Genomic DNA, 8,461 nt, shown 5'->3' on the forward strand with positions numbered 1-8,461 from the left:
TGGTTAATCCATGGGTCAAAGGTTCGAATTCTCATCACACGAAACATACTTGCCCTTTTAACCGTGGAGGCGTTATAACGTAACGATCAATCTCACTGTTGGTTGATAAAAGAGTAGATCAAGGGTTGGCGGTAGGTTGTGATGACCAGCTGCCTTCTCTCTAGTCTTACACTGCTAAAATAGGGACGTCAAGCGCAGATATCCCTCGTGTAACTTTGCACTAAGTTCAAAACAAACCAACAGACAAAACTGAAAGAGTTAGAGAACGTGAGTGCTTGAGCTACGGAAAAAGCAAGAAAGCTTTGATTTATGGTTTTGAACTAGTAAAGATTAAATCACTGTTTTGCAATTAGGGCTTGAGTTGAGAAGGGGAGGACCAAACGGGCGTATCGTTCCTGTTGTGAGAAACATTATGAAAACATTCTTGTTCTTAAATTTCCGTTAACACAACTTGAATGTTAAGATATTATCACAACTTTACCAATTTACATCATTCAATCAAGCTTAGCTCATCGTATTTTGAATCCTAGACTTTTTGGAAGCCTTCAAAAGGTCCCAAACCACCACCACCCCCCTCCTCAAAGGGACTGTGAAACTAAGTTTTTCTGGATAACATTACACAATTCCACTCTTTTGAGCAGCATTGTACTGCTGCCTGACTGGGATCGTCCACATTTAGAAACAGTCACTCTCTTTCAAGTCAAAGAATTACAAATTTAATACACCTCTGAAGAATCCATACATTTCTTCAAACTATTTGCTTGTTTCTGTCATATTTGTTCTTAAGTGGAAAACTACCCAATGCGAATAATCGAATCCCAGATATTGGCATTTTATCTGGGTAATTTACAGATGACTTTCGGGGAGGACTCCTTGAAATATAATACACAAGAGTAAGTGGCTATAATTTTAAAATTTTAATTTTAAATTATAAAACTACATTGACTCAGATTGTTTATCTTGGTTTGCCGATAGCACTTTCATTTCTTTTTCTTTCTTAACGGGACGCTAACCATGGAACCCAGTATCCAAATTCCTGTACACTACTTATTTGAACACGCCTAGCCGGTATACCTAAGACATTACTTTGAACTTTTTTTTTCCTAGGTTTTCTTTCACCCAGATAGTGTCAGTTTCAACAAACACGTCCATTATGACCACGTGCGTGTCTTTTGGGATTATTTGTCGTGGCTAGATGACAACAATATAACAAAAAATAAACTTTAATGGATTAATATAAATATGGCTCAATGTTTTTATACATTCATTACTGAAATATATTGCTACATGAAACAATACAATGAGAAAAGATTATATAAATGATTCATTTATAGCTTGTACACACAGTTATCCCACTCCGCCCGACTTTGAAAAAAAAACAGTTTTGCATAGAAAAATGCCATTAATAACAGTGGTGGACTGTTAGACAGTTGGTGTATCAATTTTAACAATCGATCATAGAAACATGGATTAATTAAAAAGAGGTATACGAAACTTTTTTTCTTAATGTGTACGTGACTACATTTTTTTTGGAGGGTTGAGAGTTTACTATAACCAATCATTCATTTTATAAACACTAGTTGAACTCATAATATTAAAAGGTTAAAATTAAAGAAACGTGTGAAAATATTAAAAAATATAATAAATACTCATATAATCGGTCTTGGATTTCATTTATGTACCAAGCAAAGTTGATAATATTAGTGGTCTTATGTATTTTTATATGGACTGTGTTAAATAACTTTAAAAATTATAGAAACAAAGCCTATTATTAAGAGAACCATCTTCACTTCTCCAACTTACTAATACCGATAATATACGTAAAGATAAATATCTCTAACAGACCAGACATAACTAGTGTAGGTAAATATAAAGATCTCTAACTGTATAGACGTAACTAGTATAGATAAACATAAATATCTCTAACCATCTAGATATAACTAGTATAGGTAAACATAAAGACCTCTAACCGTCTATAAGCTATAATCGTCTAGACATAACTAGTATAAGTAAACATAAATATAAAGATCTCTAACTGTATAGACGTAACTAGTATAAATAAACATAAATATCTCTAACCATCTAGATATAACTAGTATAGGTAAACATAAAGACCTCTAACCGTCTATAATCTATAATCGTCTAGACATAACTAGTATAGGTAAACATAAATATCTCTAAGCGTCTAAACATAACTAGTATAAGTAAACATAACTAGTATAAGTAAACATAACTATCTCTAACTGTATAGACATAACTAGTATAGGTAAATATAAAGATTTCTAACTGTATAGACGTAACTAGTATGGATAAACATAAATATCTCTAACTGTATAGACAATAACTAGTATAGGTAAACATAAAGACCTCTAACCGTCTAGACATAACTAGTATAGGTAAACATAAATATCTCTAAGCGTCTAGACATAACTAGTATAGGTAAACATAAATATCTCTAAGCGTCTAGACATAACTAGTATAGGTAAACATAAATATCTCTAAGCGTCTAGACATAACTAGTATAGGTAAACATAAATATCTCTAAGCGTCTAGACATAACTAGTATAGGTAAACATAAATATCTCTAAGCGTCTAGACATAACTAGTATAGGTAAACATAAAGATCTCTAACCGTCTAGACATAACTAGTATAGGTGAACATAAATATCTCTAAGCGTCTAGACATAACTAGTATAGGTAAACATAAAGATCTCTAACCGTCTAGACATGACTAGTATAGGTAAACATAATCATCTCTCTGTCTGTACGTAACTAGTATTGGTAAACATGAAGATCTTTAATCGTCTAGACATAACTAGTATAGGTAAACATAATCATTTCTTACCTTCTAGACATAACTAGTATTCGAAATTAAGGTAATTTTGAATAAAATTATAAATTATTTTTAGTTACAACCGTTATTTAAAATTATCGAAATTGCTTCGGATTGGAAATAGTTTGAGCAAACTGATCTTGGCATTACATACAACTGAATTAAACTGTAAAGTATCGTTCTGTACCTAAACAAACTGATCTTGGCATTACATACAACTGAATTAAACTGTAAAGTATCGTTCTGTACCTAAACAATAAAACATGATATGTAATAATTAGAGCCTACAATTCAAGTTGTGTGCAAAATCTCCATTAACTTTCACAAAACAATTTATTATTAATGGAAATTAAATTATTATGTGAATTTCTAATAAGAAATTGTTTAACAGAGTTTAAAATACAATAGACAACCATTTCGTGCAATGGAATACATAGCTGTTGAGTTCCAACTTCATTCTGCTAAAAGGAGTTACTTAGTGATAAGATTTGATTATAAAACTTAAAGTTTTGTGATGTATAGATTGGTATAATCTAAATTTTCGATCTATCAAAGCATATATTGTGAAGAATAGAGAAAGGCTCTTTACATTTGTTTAGATTTGAATGCTCTCTATATACAAAAAACAACAACAGTAAATAACTGCTAAACTATCAGAGAGACAGTAGTCAGATTATGCAATAAAAAACAACTAGAAGTATGCTCTGTACATACTGACATTTTGTCTGGGCAAAATTTCCGTTTGCTCATGTACACAGTTTTGGCCAATTTATTTATTATAATTAATATCCCTTGTCAATAGCATTGAGGAATGTTAGCAGCAAGCCTTTCATGACAGGAGATAAATTAGCATAAGTAGCCATGATATCAGCACGAGTCTTATAACTAGGTTACAATAAAATAACACATTAATGTGAGTACCAGTATATAAACATCAGCTCTAAAATTATCTTATCACAAAATAACACATTAATATAGGAAGCCAGGATATAAAATGAGTCTGCTATGTTGCTGTAAAATAACATACATATAAGTAACTAGGATATCAATGCGAGACTTACTAGTCGTGTTGAAGTAAAATAACATTAATATAAGTAATTAGGATATCAATACGAGACTTACCAGTCAAGTCGATCATACTGCCTAGGCAACGTCTTTTCGTAAACCCTACCATCCGTATAAATTAAACCAAAGATTAACTTTTAAAGATGAGTTTTACAGAAAAAAAGAAAACTTTGCAGTCAATAGAACTATTCAAACTGATTAATTTTGCAGGTTCACATTTTTTATAAAAAATATGTGCTAATAAAGGAAACCTAGAACTTGATGCAGAAAGAGCCCTTTCCGAGCGGCAATCCGAACGTTTTAGTTTTTACATTTGCCGCTAGGAAAAGTACTGTGACGTAATAGTTGCCAAACAAACCGCCAGTGCGTTAAATGTAAATAAACATGGCCAGTGCATACGGAGAAACAGAGGCGGAGTCAGTTTTGACTTTGTGTTCTGAACAGTGTCGAGTAGCACCATATCAATTCGAACCTACTCTGAACGAACCTAGAACAGTTACTTTTGACACAGATCTGACAAGTTCTAGTGATGAGGACAGTTCCACAAGCGAGAAGAACGGAACTGTGAGTGATACTGATAGCGCCCTAGCCGGTTGCGAGTCGGTCATACCTCCAGTGGAAGAATGGTAAGCCTATGTCATAACAACAAATATGGTCTGTATTATTTCACGTAAGCATCTCGAAACCTGTCTGGTGTTTATAAATTATTGATATTACACACTGGGTTTTATTTGTTTATACTTTGGCGACTATGGTAACTAATACTCGGCCCTTCCACAATCATTGTACCAGGTATTTATGACTCGTAACAAAATGAATTTCAATTATACGTCATAATTCTGTCTATAAAATCAAACTAGATGTAGCAGTTTGAATAGTTAGTTTAATATTTACCATAAACGTATCATTTATATGACATTCCATATATTTGTGCAAGGTGTAGGTGTGGTTTATGCGAACATATGCCAACCAGGAGAGAGAGAGTTTGTTGTTGCTCATATGACAAGGTGTCAAACCGATTAAAAAATGAAGAGTGCATTTCCCAGACTCGAGGCTTTGATGGAAATTGTCTGAATATCGATGTCTTGGAAACATCATACTATGAATTTGTTTACTTGAATGACGAGGAGCCAAGTCACGAGTGTGTATTTTTTAAGATGCAGTTAAACCTAAAATAGTATATTTGGGTTTAGCCTACAGTTAAAGATACTGTTTATCCAAAACTATGATCCTACTTAGTCATCTCAAGTGTATCAATATTTCCAAAGCCCAATGAGATGTTTGTTTCAGTTGCACATGTTTCTTGTTTTCAAGTTTTTCTACCAATCATCAGTATAATTCTGATTTTTAATAATATTGTTTTGCAAGCTGACTGATATTCTCCACATATTTATGAAATGGTCATGTATGAATTCAAAACAATATCTATATAATTTCAAAATAGCTAGGAAAGAAGAGTAACTTTCTACTAAGGTTATAAGTTTGTAATTTTGCATTTTCAGGCTATATAGATTCTTAGTTTATCGCAGATTTGTCAGGTGGGTATGGAAAAGACTAGGAAAACTGAAGACAGTCATTTTGTTAGCCCGTGTTGTCAGCAAAGTTAGGAGCTCATTGCTTAGTGAAACCTATACAGGATTTCAATATCCAAGATTTAAGTAGATTTACTTTTCGTGTATCAGGCTTGTCTGGATATGTATATATTGCACTGTGTTTCGCTTCAATAAAAACAACTCTTACTCGAAAGGAAAAATTTATTGAAACCGGGCATATCAACTCCTGAACTGACCAACGAGTACAGTCTTGTTGACACTACCATATCTAGAGGCCACATAGTGGGGCCTCATCTGATTTTGTTTAGCCCAGAGCTTCTTAGCCTCTTTGTAGGATGGATACTGGGTCCTAAGCCTTTCCATCTCGACTATGAGGTCTTCTATGTAGTCTGAAAAAATTGAATGCAACGTCGTGAATGCTAAAAATGATAAGTAATGATAGCATCTAAAACATAGACTCGATGAAGAGTCATGTCATTGAAACAGTTAAATATTTACCATAAGACACTTCTTTTACAGGAGACACAACAGGATCTCCAGCTCTTCCTTTAGGAAAGGACACCTTGAAGCGAGCCTGTTCTTCTTTGGTCATTGCTTGTGTCTGACTACAGTTGCTGTTGTTGTGCAAGGCTGCTAAGATGGCTCTGAAATTACATACAATTTATCCATGAATTTCATTTAATTTAAAATATTGTGCCCTATTATAGTCAGAATTTGTGTTCATTATTTCTTAAATGATGGTAAAAAATGTTGTTGTTTATAAATACTAGTATTTTTTAAAGTATGAAGTATGGATATTGAATGCATCATGATACGTGTAGTTTAAATTGTGAACTACAATTGATAAATGATATACAATGTATTTACTTATACATTGTATAGGTCTTTTTTATAGGACGTGTTGCTTTGCATCAGTTTGACATTCAGTTCAGCCAAATATTGAAAAATAGATAAAATGATAAATACTCATTTGAACTACATTGTAGGTGCAACCACATTACTGCATACCTTGTTCTCATACTTGGATAGAAGAAGTGAGTAGACTTTGGTGCAAAGAAGCAAACTACTTTGTGGTATGCTTCTGTACAGAAGGTCTGTTCATATTGTGACATGTAGCCAATGTCCTTCAAAAGCATCTTGTTCTCCGTAACAAGCTTCAGCTGCTTGTATACCCTGGAACCTGTAAATGAAAACATCTAGCACAATTTAAAAACTTCTAACAAGTATCTTAAAAAGGAAAAAGAAATAGTGTTCTTGATACATGTAGTAGTTTTTAGGGAAAAAATGAATTCAACAGGCAATACTTGAGCGAATAATGAAAAATGAGGCTTTCAAGTTGGTATTTAGAAATTATTTACCTAAAGATATTATGATACTCCCAGAAATAATCATAGTTTCTAATGGTAATTCTTCAACAATTGCACCAACCTTTGACAATTCAGTCTCTATTATCAAGTTCTTCATGTTCAAAGCTCTGATATGGACCGTCAAAACCATCATGGATATCAACAACATGGTTGGACAATGACAACCACTTGGAACAGACAAGCACATTACAGCCATTGAAAGTTGCAGCACACCAGTACAAGTGGTTAGACACTGAATGTGCCCAGGCTGCAAGCTGCTCAAATCCCTTCCTTTGTCCTTTAAAAAGAACCTTCTTTTTGATACCTAGAAAAAAATTACAGGAACTTGGTCAATCTCAACTTCTTACTTTAGTATAGAAATTGACAATATGGTTATGTCTTTGATTATATATTATAAAGTCACAGAGATTTACTAACATAATAGCAAGTGTCATTTTTCATGCTTTCAGATATTTCTTCAGAACACTGCTAGTAATGTTGGTCCTACCCAAAGATATGTGATTATCTATGAATGGTAAATTGTAGTTTCAATAACAAAAAAGAAACATCATAGCAGTATAAATGCTTGGTTTGTGTTGTTTGAACAACATATGTTTCTAAATACTCTTGTGCGTGCACCAAGTATAAAATGCTGAATAGTTGCAAATATATCATTTAGAAGAAAATAACTATCACTCGTATATTTAACCTAATTACCTTTTGCAATGTGCCAAACGTCAAACCAGTGTTTGATTTCAGGGTGTTTGGCCCTCAGAAACTTCTTCACAGAGGGGTAACGGTCAGTTATCAGGTTGTTGCAGTACACACCATGCGATTCGAAGTTGGACAGACAGCGCTTCAGTCCGTCGAGTTCCATAGCATTAGAACTTGTCACCTCATTTTACTGCAAATATTATAGTAATTTGTTAAGGTTGTTCAACTATATTTAGGCTGTATATTGACACAAAAACAGTATTTTTTTCAAAGTATTGAGCAGATACATGCTTTACAAATTTAACTTTTTGGAAGTGTACTGTGTAATTAGTCTGAACAGATCACATATGTACATGAACACCATTTATGAAAAGGTATAAAAATGTACCTGCACCAGCTGGGCATCAACAACCTTGCAAGTAGATGTATCCATAAGAGAATAGCTGCCATAATTTTGCACAATGTCCAGCAAAGGATATGTCACCAGATGATCTCAGTTCCTGAAGCAACTTTTTTGGACAGTGGACCAAACAGAACTGACTGCTGGAATAAAATAGCATCTCTGCATTCTGAAGAAAGTGGAAGCTGAAAATACTGTCACACCAACATACTTTGAGGCAGTTCAAGAACTCAACTGTGCTACAACACTAAAATATGCTGCATAAGTTACCTCCAGGTTTCCTTTGGGCATAGTACCATGTTTTGGCTGACTTTTCCAAATTCTATTACGTTCAATGGAGCAATACTGTTCAAATGTCACCATAGTTTCAGTGATCCGCTTGACTGTAGCAATACAACCTTGTCCACAAACAATACACAGGGACAACACAGCTCTCAAGCAGCTCTCAAAGACTATAAACTTTCTCTCTCTCTTGTTGTTGTGAGCTTTCCCTTCCAGCTCTGCATCTTCTCTGAAATAAGTATTAAGTAAGGAATGACAGAAAATTTAA

At 33.6% G+C, this 8,461-nt stretch overlaps 1 pseudogene across 1 annotated transcript; it reads right to left on the minus strand.

Moving 5' to 3' along the window:
- Positions 1 to 5,670: 5,670 nt before the first annotated feature.
- On the minus strand, positions 5,671 to 8,439 carry LOC143236890 (uncharacterized; annotated as a pseudogene). Its single transcript, XR_013019786.1, has 7 exons — positions 8,142 to 8,439; positions 7,900 to 8,003; positions 7,515 to 7,701; positions 6,892 to 7,122; positions 6,460 to 6,631; positions 5,950 to 6,095; positions 5,671 to 5,840 (listed from the first exon to the last, which is right to left on the minus strand). The product of XR_013019786.1 is annotated as an uncharacterized LOC143236890 (transcript).
- Between the last annotated feature and the right edge of the window lie 22 nt (positions 8,440 to 8,461).

Source organism: Tachypleus tridentatus, chromosome 2 (genome assembly GCF_004210375.1).
Source record: "Tachypleus tridentatus isolate NWPU-2018 chromosome 2, ASM421037v1, whole genome shotgun sequence".
Classification (NCBI taxonomy): Eukaryota; Metazoa; Arthropoda; class Merostomata; order Xiphosura; family Limulidae; genus Tachypleus; species Tachypleus tridentatus.